At 35.6% G+C, this 16,100-nt stretch overlaps 1 pseudogene; it reads left to right on the forward strand.

Moving 5' to 3' along the window:
• Positions 1–8,352: 8,352 nt before the first annotated feature.
• LOC129034284 (putative transmembrane protein 183BP) lies at positions 8,353–15,524 on the forward strand (annotated as a pseudogene).
• The last annotated feature ends 576 nt before the right edge of the window (positions 15,525–16,100 follow it).

The raw sequence follows: 16,100 nt of genomic DNA on the forward strand, positions 1-16,100 counted from the left end.
GCACTGTTTAAGAGTTTTCTTTTCTCCACTCCCTTGCCAATGTGTTACTTTTGTCTTTTTACTAATAGCCATTAAGACTGGGGTAAGATGATATCTTGTTTTGGTTTTAATTTGCACTTATCTGATGATAGTGATGGTGAGCATTTTTTCACATATCTGTTGACCATTTGCATGTCTTTTTTTCAAAAATATCTATTCATATACTTTGTCCACTTTTTAATGGAAATAACTGTTAATTTTTGTTGTTGAATTGAGTTCTGTATATATTCTGGATATAAGACCCTTGTTGGATGCACATTTTTTAAATATGTTCTCCCATTCTGCAGGTTGTTTGTTCACTCTCTTGATCATTTCTTTTGCTGTGTGGAAGCTTTTTAGCTTAATTATGTACCATTTGTCTATTTTTGTTTTTGTTGCTTGTGCTTTTGGTGTCTTAGTCACGAATTCTTTCTTAAAATATGACATTTTTTTTCTTCTGCTTTCCTTTCCTGTTTACTCCTCTTTTCCCTTTCCTTCCCTTCCATTTTCTTTCCTTTCTTCCCATTCCCTTTCTTTTCTTCTTTCTTTTCTTTTTTTTTTTTCCTTCTCCCTTCTTTCTTTATTGAATTGACAGGCTGATTCCCAAATATATGTTAGAATTCAAAGGGGCAAGTGTAAGCCAAAGTAATTTTAAGAACAACAAAGTGAAGGCTAAAACTACTATGTATTATATATTATCAAGTGAGTATTTAAGACTATGTAATATTCTGCATGGGAGACAATTTTAGAAACATTCACATGTATATAGTTACTTGATTTACGATATTAGTGATTGTTTAGCGCAGAAAGTAAGTGGTTAGCTTTACAAAATAATGTTGGGACAATTGAATATATATATATATATATATGGGTTTTGACTTATCATACACAAAAATTAAATCTAGATGGATTCTATATCTAATTGCAAAAGGTGAAACAGTAAAACCTTATATGTGAATGTGGGAGTATATTTATGACACTGTAGTAGCCAAAGATATTTTAAAATAAAGCATATAAGGAATTAAACATAAGAGAAAGACTGACACATTGTAATTCATTGAAATTAATAATATTATTAAAAGTCATCAAAATGAGAGTGGAATTTTAAGCCAGATTGGGAGAAGGCATTTGTAGCATCTTCATCTAAAAGTATTATTATGTGAAATGTACAAAGAACTTCTAAAGTTCAATAAAACAGATAACAGCCTAAAAGGAAAAAGAATAATTGAACTGATTACTTCATAAAAATATCAATTCTAATGATCAATAAACATATTGCCAGGTGTTCCACCTTATTAATAATTATGGAAATAAAAATTAAAGTCGCAATTAGATGTCATTACCCTCATTAGAACACCTAATTATAAAGCGTGCAAAAAATGTTAAGTATTGGCAAAGACATAAACTGAAACTTGCATATTTGTATTGTGGTTTACCGATGTGAGCAGAATGTACTCCAATAACTTTGGGAAACTGGATGAGTTTACAAAGCTGAATGTACATTAGCCTATGAAAATTTTGTGTGTATGTGTGTGTGTCTGTGTGCATATACCGTTACAACGTGGTATCCCTTTCGATTGCTGGTAATATTCCTGATACAGGTACTAGTTATTCTCATCAAAGTATAAAAGTTAGAGCTTCTGTATTTTTCTTTACTAATTACATATTACTTTTCTAGTGCTGCCATGACAAATTACCCCCAACTAGATAACTTTAGTAACATAAATTTATTATCTTACATTCCAGAGGGCCAGAAATCCGAAACCACGGGTTCTGTGGGTTTAGCTCATTCTGGAGGCTCCAAGGTAGAATCTGTTGTACGCCTCTCTCCCTAGAGTCTAAGGGCAGCCAGCAATTCTTGGCATTCCTTGGCTTGTAGATGCATCACTTCAATGTCTCACTCTCTCTTCACATGTCCACTTGTCTATGTCTGCATGTTCTTTTCTGTCTATTATAAGGACACTCTTACTGGACTTGAAGCCCAGTTTAATCCAATATGAACTCACCTTGATCCTTTAATTACATTTGTAGAAGTACTATTCCAAATAACATCACATTCTGTGATTGAGGTGGATATAAATTTTGGGGGGCTACTGTTAAACTTGTTACAGTTATTTTTCAATAAGCTGGTTGCATACAAAATATATACTGTTAAAATCACAGGTAATAAAATGTTAATCAAGTGATTAATGCTTATTCTTGGTGGTGCATAAGTTTTAGCTAAGTTTGTTCTATGGGAAAATAGAATTGACCCTGGATTCCTTTTTATTACCAGTAAAAATAATAAATTAGCATATATTTTGTAACAATACAAGTATATTTATGTATATATGTATGTATATTTGTAATAATATATTTATATTTTGTAACAATAGAAATATATATGTGTGTATGTATACAATACATATGCATATTTCTATTGCATTGGAGTTTTTTTTGGTCATCTGTGCTACACGTTGCTTATTTTCCCTTGACCTTGATAGAAAAGATTTAAAATTTTAATATGACAAAATGGCAAACCAAAACAAAATGTATTTTGTGGATATTGATTTATAAAAATAACTACATTTCTAAGCTTAAAATCAGTGACCATATGATTAATTGAGGTTATTATACTTTTATAATTTTATACATTAATATACTATGGAACTGTGATAAAGTTGAAATTTGAAAACAAAAAAAATTTCATTTCTTATATTGGTACATCATGTAAAACTTAACCCCAAACACATTTTGGATTAAAGACAATAATCACATAAAAGTATAATTACAGCTTTCTCACTTATAAAAACCCATTTTTTACACTCTAAAGACAGTTTTGGATTTAGTCCTCACCTTTCCAAAAACCAATTCCTTTCTTATTTTACATGCAATATGTTCATTAAGATTTTCTATGTGGCATACTGGAATAAAGAATTCTATCTTTATTTAATCCATACAGCTTTTAAAACTAAATCTCAATTTCTAAATTAAGAAATGAGTGCTTTAGCATTGCCTGTTTATATGCATATCAAAATGGCTTATCTTGGTTTTATGATGTTGTTTGTAAGCTCTGGAGATACTAATGCTAATTTCATCTTTGTTACATTCTTGGATAATCTGTTCTGAGGCTTTGTGTATTGCTGACATACAATGTTCAGATTTTATTTTTCCTTAGTGGACCTGTTGTTTAGTCTTGCTATCACTAAAACTTGTTATCATTTATCCCGCTCATTCAGCTGCAAGGTTCAATCCCTGTCCATCATGCTCTCTAATGCCCAACGTCAGTACTTTCTGGCAACTTTTTGTTTTTGTTTATTGGTATAAGCTCTTTTTCCCCTTTGGGAAGATAATAGTTAGTCTTATGGTGAGAATCATTTAAAGTTCTTTTCTCATTTTGAAAATATAATATAGTTTAGCCTTAATATATACAGAGAAAAAGAATGTAATGGTATTTTCCAGTAATAATATTCTTAACATGGGAAACTAATTGGAGAAAACTGTTGGAAAACAAGCCTAGTCAACGTGTGGTACAGCAATGTATTAAACAAAATCAGCGCAGCCAACAAAAAATAGATGTTACAAAACAGAACATTAGCCTTTCACATAATCTAGGAGCATTATTACACAGTGAACGATCTCAGAAAATCAACACCCCCAGTGATATGAGGATCAATTAATAAAGGTAAGTAAAATAGGACTGTAGACTTCCTACCATCCTAAAACATATGGATTAACAAATATTATTTGTTAAAAGAGCATGATTCAGATAGAGAAAAACCTTCCATTCTTCACCACGTATATGTAATGCAACAAGAGATCAAAGACAGTTTAGGTGTACTCTTCCATATCACCTTGGCACTCACTCTTCCATGCATTCAGAAAATCTTGCTACTGAAAGCACCTGGAACTCTCCTCCTGATGACTTTGCCAGAAGCACTTACCTAGAAAGCAGGCTGGAAATGCTGGGCAAGTGGATGCCCAGGGAGCAGCTCTTATCCAATGACAGTGTAAGAGAAAAATTACAGCAGCTTCTTTGCCTCATAAATAGGACAACTTATAAGTACATTCTACCTGAGGGTTACTCCAATTCCACACCCTAAAAGCAGTCACATTAGCTGAGGGCTTCTTAGAAATCCAAGTGGCATATCTTAGACTTACAGAGTTGGAATGTCTGGGGGATAAGCTTCAGAATCTTCTTTAAGTGAATCTTTTGGTAGCCCCTACATATGCTAAAATTTGGGAAGCATTATTTTACACTAGGAGCCAAAAAACCTTTTAGGTTATGTTTCTTATTGAAGCTGAGGCAAACCACCACAAATATAAGTTGATAAAAACAACACAAATTTATTATCTTACCGGTCTGGAGGGCAGAAGTCCAACATCATTCTCATTTGGCTGAAATCAGACTGTCAGTAGAGCTGGTTACTTCTGGAGGTTCTAGGACAGGCCCTGTTTCCTTGCCTTTGCCAGCTTCTATTATTTGAATTGCGATCTTTATCTTCAAAACCAGCAGTGTAGTGTTTTATCTCCTTAACTGACTCTATTTTTGTGTTCATATTGCCTTCCTCTGTCTGACTCCCTTCCTCCCTCTGACAGGGACTCTGCGACTACATTGGACACGCAGTATAATCTAGAATAATCTGTCCGTCTCAAGATCTTTAAATGAATCTCAGCTGTAAGGTCCCTTTTGCCAGGGAAGGCAATATATTCACAGATTCTGAGGATTAGGAATGAGACCTCTTTGGAGCCGTTGTTTAACCGTCCATGGGCTGGATAATATGTAAGTACTATCTGCCAAGAGGCAAAATTGAGGCTATTGTACAGTCACTTTAAGTAAAAAGAGAGAAAACTCATGCCCTGCCTCATTTTCCTGGGGTGTTTCATCCCACGTGGTGGGCCTGCTTTGGCCCAGCTGGAAAAATTTTCCAGAGGAAGAACAATCAACCAGAGAGAGGGAATACCTGGGGGTGGGAAATGGTGGCTGCTTCTCCACCTATCAGTTTTATTCTCTGCTCCAGGAATACCCAGATCTTTGTGCTTCTTTCTTTCCTGAAGAGTTTTGCAAACTCAATTTGGGCAGCTGGACAGTGACGAGGCAACTTTCCGAGTCCCTGACTCCAAGCTAGACTGAGATTCCACTGCTAGGTGCCCAGAAGTTTCCAACCAATGCAAAAGTGGCAGCTGGCATGGGCCCTGTGCAGCAGTAAGGCGAGTCATAGACTGATGAGGCAAGTGCTGGGAGAAAGGGGCAAATGGGGATGTCTTAGCTTGCTTTCCATAACTCACAGTGCTAGACTGCTAGGCAGTGGTGCCCTTTGTGCATGGGGGGCTACATAAACAGGCAATGTGCCAGGTGTGACCTGAAAGCTGTGGTTTGCTGATATCAATTCTACCGTTTCCCAGAGATCACCATTGGGAATGAGCTCCATTTGCTCACAACAGTGATCGGCTGATTGCTCCACCCTCTACTTAATCACTTCTCTTTCCTGTCCCATGGACTCCTCATCCCACACTAATGCTTCCAGGAACAACTTCTCAAATAAATTACTTGCACGTAAATCCTGTTTTCAGGAGCACTTCTCAGATAACACAGCCAGGACCAGAGACAGCAGAAATGTTTTAGGAAGTCAATTCTATTTGTCTAATATACAGCGATTATAAACACGATTTCTCATTAATATCAGGCTTTGAGTAGATAGAAAGGTACATGCTTTTTCTACTTATTCTCCCATTGGTTTGTTGTTTATTTTTTATGATGGTGTTGGGTATAGATGGAAGAGTATAGTAATATTAATAAGGTAAAAATCCATGGATGATCTCTAAATGAAGCATATGATAGAGGAGAAAATTATCTAGGAACATAAGAAAATTGATAATAGAAAAATACCATTCCGCTCTGCAAATTGTTGTTTGGACCTCTAATATTTGAAAATCATTCTAGAAGAATAAAGAGCTTGTCATATTTTTGCCCACTTGGCAGGCTATGTTCTAAATCCTCGGTAGCCAATGCTCTGCTGAAGGTCTGAATAATGTTTCTCCAACACAAAGTTAAAATGCAAGTTTAAAGTCAGAAAAACTGTTCGTTTTCAATTATTTGAAAGGAAGGACCATTTAAAAAATGCCTTCATGTTTATATAAAAAAAAAAGTATTTGTCCTTTCCTGGGGCAAAATAAGAATAAGGTGCCAGAGATGGAACATTCAGAAGGATAATGAATATATGTCAGTTAGGTCTTAATCTGTTTTGGTTAGAATACAAGATCTAAACTTTTAATCTGATATTAAGAGACACTATTTTTCACAAATATGTGGCTAATGTAACAAGAGCACACATTTTAGAATTTTAACTAATCAAGCTAACAGTTTTCACAAAATATCCTTTTCTAATATTATAATTACAAGGAAAAATTTCATGTAGTGCGATTGTCACCAGCGAGATTCCAATTTAACCATAATAACATTAGTGAGTAACAGGGCATGGAAATGAGCTCTATAAACCGGCAGCATAAGGAAAAGATTTTATACCCACACTCTATTTAGAATGTGATCACTGCTGTCTTAGTGCTTCTGTGATTGCTCAATTTCTCAGGTAAAAGTATACTTAACATGTTAAAACAATTAACATTTAAAATAAAAAAGTCAAGCTTATATAGAGTCAGTTGGAGTTTGAGGCAAGTATTTAGTAATTCATGTTCCCTTTATCTACCCTCTGATGTATACATAACTACAAATAAATGAATGAAACCTATTGTGTCAATTAATAGTAAATATTATAGAAACTAAAATGTCTATCCATTTTATTGAAGTTACTCTATTGTCTCAGATTTTTAGTATACTTTATTATATGCAAGTATAAAGATTAAAGTTAGATAAAATATAGATTTACATAGAAATCTATAATACAGGGATTTATGTAGATAAGAGTAATGATGTAGTGATAGAAGTAAATATATTTATTAACTCTAATAACTTCTGAACAACTGACCACAAAGTAATTCCCAAAGTGGTGAACACTTCCACTATTTCTGAAACCTATACATTCCAAGAGAGATAGCTTTAGTATCATATTCACTGTTATAATATTATTGACTATTTGTAAAATAAACGGAACATTGGTTTTATAAATCAAACCATAAATACTACTGAAGTGTGCTCCATTTTGGCCTGTGGTAAGCTGCCAATTAAGGATTAACATATCTGTGTATCTCGATAGAGCAGAAAGAGTTGAACTTTGAAAAATTTATGTGTGTAAGTTATTTACACCTTTAAAACTGGTATTGAGTAAGAAAACAACTGGGAAACACTCCTTTAAGGACTAAATTTTTAAAAGAAACCAGAGATTGCAGTTTGTCCGAAAAGCTTGGGTGACTTACTATCATGATGACATTTTTATAGTTTCTTCATGACTAAGTATTAGATTATAATGGCGTGTGTCTCCTTCCACAAAATGTGGTACACTATTGGTGAACAGCTGCTATATCTGTTGTTTTCATTACAACTTCAAATTATCTAACAAAATAACTGTATAAAGAATAGGTCCAAACCAACATTATTTTAAACCTCACTTCTGAACACAATGTCTATCAATACTCAGCTTTCTCTAATATTTTGCACATAGGAATTCTAATTAGAGAGAGCACAGCTAAGCTATATCTTATTTTAAAAGAGAATTTTATTGCCTGTGTTTATGTTAAAAATGGGACTGCTGGGAGGCCAGGAGGGCAGATCACCTGTGGTCAGGAGTTTGAGACCAGCCTGGCCAACATGGTGAAAACCCGTCTCTACGAAAAATACAAAAATTAGCCGTGTGTGGTGGCAGGCCTGTAACCCCAGATACTCAGGAGGCTGAGGCAGAAGAATCGCTTGAACTGGGAAGCGGAGATTGCAGTGAGCTGAGATTGCGCCATTGCACTCCCAACCTGGGCGACAAGAGCAGAACTCCGTCTAAAAAAAAAAAAAAAAAAAGGACTGCTAATGTCTCTATATCTCTATATTAATTCTATATGGTTTTGGGTAAAATTAATATACAAATATTTAGGTATAATTAACATATAATAACATTCATTTATTTAAAATTTTCAAAACTTGACAAGTTTGCTAATGTATACATCCCATACAATAATTACCACATTCAAGATATTGAATATATTCATAATCTGCATATCTACAAAAGTTTCTCTGTGCCCTATGGTAATCACAGTTTCCTACCTACCACACTAGCGCCAACTTTCCCAGGCAACAACTGATCTTAATTCTGTCATCATTGATTAAATTGAATGTTCTGCCTGTGGGATGTCTGCAAAGCTGGGTATAGCTGACCTGCACCTCCTAGGGCTGGCTCTCTGGAACAAAACATGGCTGGGGGCCCCAGCCCCCGAGGCTGGTCTTGCTCTGACATGGTTGCCATGACTGAGAGAGGAAAGTGACTCAAGTTCTGGGCCCATGATGCCTGCTCCAGACTAGGGACTGTGGCGGATTATGCCAGCCCAGATCTGGCAATAATGAGGTCTGGATGAGTCAAGAAAGAAGTCACCAATGCTATTTATCAGGAAGTAAAACTTATTTGTGGCTTAAAAGTCTTCCAGATTCCTTCAGAGGAAGTTTTTTTTTGTTTGTTTGTTTGTTTTTTCTGGGACAGGTGAGCACTGTGACATCATCAACAGCAGTGATGAGATGGATCCAGCTTAGGAGGAAAACATCCATGAGAGAACTTGTCTCTAGAAAAAAGAAAAGAAAAAGGAAACAGGAGACCTAGATGGGGCTGGAACAGAATAGTGTCCCATGGATATTTGGCTATTTCTGGCCTCCTACGTCTGTCCTGAGGACATTGTGAAATTTTTCTTCATTTGTAAAAATGCCTGGACTGTCACTTGTACTGCTGCCTTTTGGATCAGGTTATACCAAAAGCATTACATGCTGAATGCTTTTCAGCCTTTGAGCCTGTGACCACCGTCAATGGGGAAGCTGCACTGCCTCTGGGCATATGTGATCCAGTCTCTGTACTGTATAAGTGATTTGTTGCTCAACTCTCCAAGAATCCAGCCATTGCAGAAGGCACTCCCAGCACATTAAAGAATTCCATGTGTCTTTTGGCTGCATAAATGTCTTCTTTTGAGAAGTGTCTGTTCATGTCCTTCGCCCACTTTTTGATGGGGTTGTTTGCTTTTTTCTTGTAAATTTGTTGGAGTTCATTGTAGATTCTGGATATTAGCCCTTTGTCAGATGAGTAGGTTGCGAAAATTTTCTCCCATTTTGTAGGTTGCCTGTTCACTCTGATGGTAGTCTCCTTTGCTGTGCAGAAGCTCTTTAGTTTAATTAGATCCCATTTGTCAATTTTGGCTTTTCAAAACCACAATGAGATACCATCTCACACCAGTTAGAATGGCGATCATTAAAAAGTCAGGAAACAACAGGTGCTGGAGAGGATGTGGAGAAATAGGAACACTTTTACACTGTTGGTGGGACTGTAAACTAGTTCAACCCTTGTGGAAGTCAGTGTGGCGATTCCTCAGGGATCTAGAACTAGAAATTCCATTCGACCCAGCCATCCCATTACTGGGTGTATACCCAAAGGACTACAAATCATGCTGCTATAAAGACACATGCACACGTATGTTTATTGCAGCATTATTCACAATAGCAAAGACTTGGAACCAACCCAAATGTCCAACAATGATAGACTGGATTAAGAAAATGTGGCACATATACACCATGGAATACTATGCAGCCATAAGAAATGATGAGTTCATGTCCTTTGTAGGGACATGGATGAAATTGGAAATCATCATTCTCAGTAAACTATCACAAGAACAAAAAACCAAACACCGCATATTCTCACTCATAGGTGGGAATTGAACAATGAGAACACATGGACACAGGAAGGGGAACATCACACTTCGGGGACTGTTGTGGGGTGGGGGTAGGGGGGAGGGATAGCATTGGGAGATATACCTAATGCTAGATGACAAGTTGGTGGTGCAGCGCACCAGCATGGCACATGTATACATATGTAACTTACCTGCACATTGCGCACATGTACCATAAAACCTAAAGTATAATAATAATAATAATAATAATAATAATAATTACAATAAAAGAAAAAAAAAAAAAAGAATTCCAAATGCTTACTTTTCTGGTGCAGAATGGGCCCAGATAAGAACCGATGTGGGAAATCAACTTCAAGTTCAAAAAACAGGCCCCTACGTTAAAGAGCAAGTGTATATACCCAGTAATGGGATGGCTGGGTCAAATGGAATTTCTAGTTCTAGATCCCTGAGGAATCGCCACACTGACTTCCACAATGGTTGAACTAGTTTACAGTCCCACCAACAGTGTAAAAGTGTTCCTATTTCTCCACATCCTCTCCAGCACCTGTTGTTTCCTGACTTTTTAATGATCGCCATTCTAACTGGTGTGAGATGGTATCTCATTGTGGTTTTGATTTGCATTTCTCTGATGGCTAGTGATGGTGAGCATTTTTTCATGTGTTTTTTGGCTGCATAAATGTCTTCTTTTGAGAAGTGTCTGTTCATGTCCTTCGCCCACTTTTTGATGGGGTTGTTTGTTTTTTTCTTGTAAATTTGTTGGAGTTCATTGTAGATTCAGGATATTAGCCCTTTGTCAGATGAGTAGGTTGCGAAAATTTTCTCCCATTTTGTAGGTTGCCTGTTCACTCTGATGGTAGTTTCCTTTGCTGTGCAGAAGCTCTTTAGTTTAATTACTGGGTAAATACCCAAAGGACTATAAATCATGCTGCTATAAAGACACATGCACACGTATGTTTATTGCAGCATTATTCACAATAGCAAAGACTTGGAACCAACCCAAATGTCCAACAATGATAGACTGGATTAAGAAAATATGGTACATATACACCATGGAATACTATGCAGCCATAAAAAATGATGAGTTCATGTCCTTTGTAGGGACATGGATGAAATTGGAAATCATCATTCTCAGTAAACTATCGCAAGAACAAAAAACCAAACACCGCATATTCTCACTCATAGGTGGGAATTGAACAATGAGAACACATGGACACAGGAAGGGGAACATCACACTTCGGGGACTGTTGTGGGGTGGGGGGAGTGGGGAGGGATAGCATTGGGAGATATACCTAATGCTAGATGACGAGTTGGTGGTGCAGCGCACCAGCATGGCACATGTATACATATGTAACTTACCTGCACATTGCGCACATGTACCATAAAACCTAAAGTATAATAATAATAATAATAAAAGAAAAAAAAAAAAAAAGAGCAAGTGTATGGGAGGATTGCAGTCTCTCATTCAGTATGAAGATGTTCATACCAACTCAGTCCAGGTGTGCTGCCTATTGTTGGTCACCACCCTCAATTTCATCTTTACCTCTTATCTCTCTCTCTTATCCTTCTGGGATTTCAACATGATAGCCTGCTTGTTGGCACGTCATTCTCTTAGTCACTGTTCACTTGGGTTCAATCTTTTTTCCTTCTATTCCTCAGACTTCATCATTTCTATTGTCTCATCTTCAAATTTACTGATTCTTTTTTCATTATGCTTATATCTGCCTTTGAGTCCTTCTAGTGAATTTTCTAGTTATTGTACTTCTTGGCTGTAGAATTACTTCTTGGTTCCTTTTTAGGCTTTCTAATATTTTATTAATATTTCCCTTTTGTTCATGCATAGTTTTGTTGACTTTATGTCTTAGTTCTTTCAGCATCTTTAAGATTGTTGTTTTAATGTCTGCATTTTAGATCATCTCTCAGTTCTTTTTTAGGGAAAGTTTGGTTTTTGTTTTGTTTGTTTTGTTTTGTTTTCCTTTGAATGGGCCATAATTTCCTATTTCTTTGTATGACCGGTAATTTTTTTTTTTTTTTCTGAGATGGAGTCCAGTGGTGTGATCTCGGCTCACTATAACCTCTGTGTCCTGGGTTCAAGCGATTGCCCTGCCTCAGCCTCCCGAGTAGCTGGGACTACACGTGTGTGCCACCATGCCTGGCTAATTTTTTGTATTTTAGTACAGACAAGGTTTCACCATGTTGGCCAGGATAGTCTCAATCTCCTGACCTCGTGATCTGCCCACCTCGGCCTCCCAAAGTGCTGGGATTATAGGCATGAGCCACCATGCCTGGCAGACATATTTTTTTTTAATCAAAATTGGACATTCGAATTGAATAATGTGATAGTTCTGGAAATAAGATTCTCATTCTTCCTCAGGATTTGCTCTGTCTTTTGTTGTGGTGGCTTTGTTTGGATTTTTGTAGGTCATGTCTGTTGTAAGGATAAGCCTAAAGTGTAAACTTAAGGTGTCCTCAGGTCTTTTTAGAGCATACATCATCTGCTGCGCGTGCACAATGACTTCTTAATTTCTTCATACATGTGGTTGATTTTGGATGTTCTAGTCTTTAATATCTGGCTCTCAAAAGGGGAAAAAGTAAAATAAAGAATGGAGGTACTGAACCTTGAGGTCTACTGGATGTCACTTCAGGTGTAGGGTGAAAGACTTGCAACCATGCGACTGGGAAGTGCAATAGTCTCTGCCTGCCTCCATGTCTGCACATCTGTGATTATATGCAGTAAACAAAACACAGATTCCTAATGTTTGGTGGACAGGATTCTTATCATCCACCCCAGCTATGTGCAGGGTTTTCAAGAAACACATGCACAGCTGCTGGCATAAAGCTAGAAGTCGGGAGAAGAATAATCAATACTGAGCTAAGAGCCAAAATTAACTGCAATTTACATCCAAGCCTTCTGAAATTTGTAATTGTTCAATAGACTCTAGAGTTCCGAAACATGTAAAGCAAACTGATTCTGCCACTGCAGTTGTTGACTAGGTAGGGACACAGATTTCTGGTGCTCCCTACTCCAACATTTTTCTGGAATCCTCTTCTAAATAGGTAATTATCTTTTAAAAAGAATTAAACAATCAGAAAAAATTTATATTCATCCATAGAGTTACCATTTCTGGTGCCACTCATTCCCTTTTTGTAAATCAACATTTCATTTAGTATTATTTTTCTTCTTTCTGCAGGAACTCCGGACATTAATATTTTGGTTCATGTGTGTCTAACAGTGACAATAATTTGAGCTTTTGTATGTATATTTAAGGCTTTATTCTGCCTTTGTTTTTGAAATATTTTTTCCTTACTGTAAAATTCTAGGTTAACAACTCTTTCAGTACCTTTAGTGAATTGCTTAAGTGCCATTTTACTTACATTGTTGCTGATGAGAAATCTGCTGCCTTCCTTCTGTCTGTACATTGGTAAATATTATATTTTCTCGGTTGGCTTCTAGGATTTCCCTTTTAATACTGGTTTTGAACAATTTGATTGAGATTTAATTTTGAATAGTTATTTTAGGTTTTTGTACTTTGGTTTTTTGAACTCTTTAGATCTGTGGAATACGTAATTTAGACTTTGTGAATTTTCCAGGTATTATTTCTTCAAATTTATTTTTTGCCCCTTTGCTCTGCCTCATTTGTTTTTTCAAATTATGCATATGTTAGGTAAATTGATGTTGCCACATGACCTACTTATATTCTTTCATTCTTTTTTTTTTCCCCTGTCAAGGGCTTATAAGAAAACTTTCACTATTTTTAATAGTATTTTTTCACTGTTTTATTTTGAAGCTTTTATAAATAAATAAAAAATTGTCTTCAATTTCATGAATACGTTTATTTGTAATAACTAATGTTTATATATGTTTATTTGCAATATCTAATCTGAAATTAATCTGATCCAATGTATTTTTTGTCTCAACTATTCAATTTTTTTCTCCAACAAGTTTAATTGGGGTTATTTTTATATATCTTCAATATCTCTAATCTAATTTGAACAAATGAAAGATAGTTTTAATAACTATTTTATAGACATTGACTGCTCATTCTAATACCTGTGTCAGTCTTGGATCAGTTTCAACTGATGGGTTTTCTTCCTCATTATGGAATGTGTTTTTCTGCTGCTGCATGGCTGTTAACTTTTGACCTATTAGTAGACATTTTAAGTTTTACTTTGTTGAGTCATGGATTTTTTTATTTCTATAAATGTTCTTGAGTTTTGTTCTGAGGCTCAGATAATTTACTTAGAAAGTGTTTGATTTTGTTTTTTGGCCTTATTTTAAACATTTATTAGGTGAGAAAAGAACAGCATTTATTTTATTGCTATTTCTATTAAGACCCCTCTGAGTACCCAATTTCTTGTAAATTATGGGCTTATTGGTCTGTTTTAATAAATTTTTATTCAAATCACTTCTCTCTCGTATAAGTTATAACTTATTCCTTATACTGAGATTGTTTTCTCATTTTCTGTAATTTCTTCTCTTGCCTAAGTCAAAAATCGTTGCATTTACTTTAATATTGCTATTTCTGTTGTTACATTTTCAAATATGAGTCTATTTCTTATGTTTTCATATGCTTTTTTGAATGTATTTAAATTTTCTTCATTTATGATTGGTACAATTTTCTTCTCCTTTGTGATTACTTTGTGCAAAGAATTATATTACCTCAAATGTTTTGATTTTTCTTATCTAGTTTTACTTTACAGTAATTTTTTATGGAGTTGGTCTGATGTTTCCTATTCCTAACCATTTCATGGACAAGTTCCTACTTTAAGATTACATTCTTTCATCAATGTATTTAAATATGTTTCATTAATAGATAAAGGTTATGTTGATGGGAGTGGTAAATTTTCTCAGCTGGAATATTTTGATTCTTATTTTCTATTCTCTTGTTAAGGTAAATTTTTATGAAAATTATCTGACATTTTTATTCCTAGGCAGTTAATGGACATATTTTTAATTTAAAAATACCATCTTTTGTTAGTATAGTAAAATGTGACTTTTTAAAATAATAAGACAGTACTTGTTGTTCTGTTTTGTCTTTTCAATATAACTTTTTAATTTTTGTTTACTGTCTTATCTTAAATGGCAACTTACCTTTCTCTAGTTATCTCATTTCTCTGCAGAGAAATGTTCTTCCAGGCTTTCTGCCTCCAGTCCCACTAACTTTTAAGTTTCATCCCTAGACCAAGTGATAGGCACTACCAATTTCCAGACTTTTGATTACTAATTTGACTCTTAATGTGGGACTTTTTCTGAGGACATCTATGCCTGTGCTTTGACTTTAGTTTCTACAATCCTCCTATATTCTCTCCTAAGCCTCCTGTAAGAGGGTGGCTGAGTACTGTCTCCCCAAAAACACATATCCACCTGAAGCCTATGACGGTAACCTTGTTTGAAATAAGATCTTTGCAGGTATAATCATGTTAAGATGAAGTAAAATTGGATTGAGGGCCCACCTAAATGGGCCATAAATCCAATATTACTAATGTTTTTAAGAAGAGGGAAATTGGACACAGGACCACAGGGGAGAACACTGTGTGAAGACGGAGGCAAAGACTGGAGAGATGCATCTATGAGCCAATCCATCCCCAAAATGGCTGACAACCACCAGAAGCTAGGAGACAAACATGAAATGGATTTTCTCTTAGAGTCTCCAGTAAAAACTAACCTTACCAATTTCAGCTTTCTGGACTCTGAACTGTGAAAGAGTACATTTCTGTTGGTTTAGGCCACTTCATTTGTGGTGATTTGTCCTGCCAGCACTGGGAAATGAATATAACTCCTCCCCTTCACTCTTCACATCCATAAACTTGTTTCTGAAGCAGGAGCTTCACTTGTAGATCTATTGGAAGATGTTTATTTCAGAAATTGTAACAGTAGGTTCATGGAATTCTCTACCTCCTAGCAATGGTAAATGTTTATAGCATGTGAAGTTATTTATTTGCATGCAGTCTGGAATGTCTGGGCAGTGTAGGCTCACATAGACACAGTTTACCTGAAGACACTTGCTTTTTATTGCTCTTTTAAGAAGTGTCCAAGGATGACCATGAAAAAGGAAGCATTTTTCAGACAGTAGAGCTAATGGCTAATGAATATATCAGAATTGGGAACTATCTTTAGGAGAAAAATAGTGGCCTAATCAAGATTTCCTGTGTTCATTTTAGATTTTTAAAATGTGTTCTACATAAGTTTCAGAATTTCTATGAATCATTGACTACTAGAAGCTTCTCATCTTCCCTTTTCCTAAAATAAATGCTTATTGTGGCTGATCTGTATATCT

The sequence above is a fragment of the Pongo pygmaeus genome, chromosome 2, assembly GCF_028885625.2.
Source record: "Pongo pygmaeus isolate AG05252 chromosome 2, NHGRI_mPonPyg2-v2.0_pri, whole genome shotgun sequence".
In the NCBI taxonomy this organism is placed as follows: domain Eukaryota; kingdom Metazoa; phylum Chordata; class Mammalia; order Primates; family Hominidae; genus Pongo; species Pongo pygmaeus.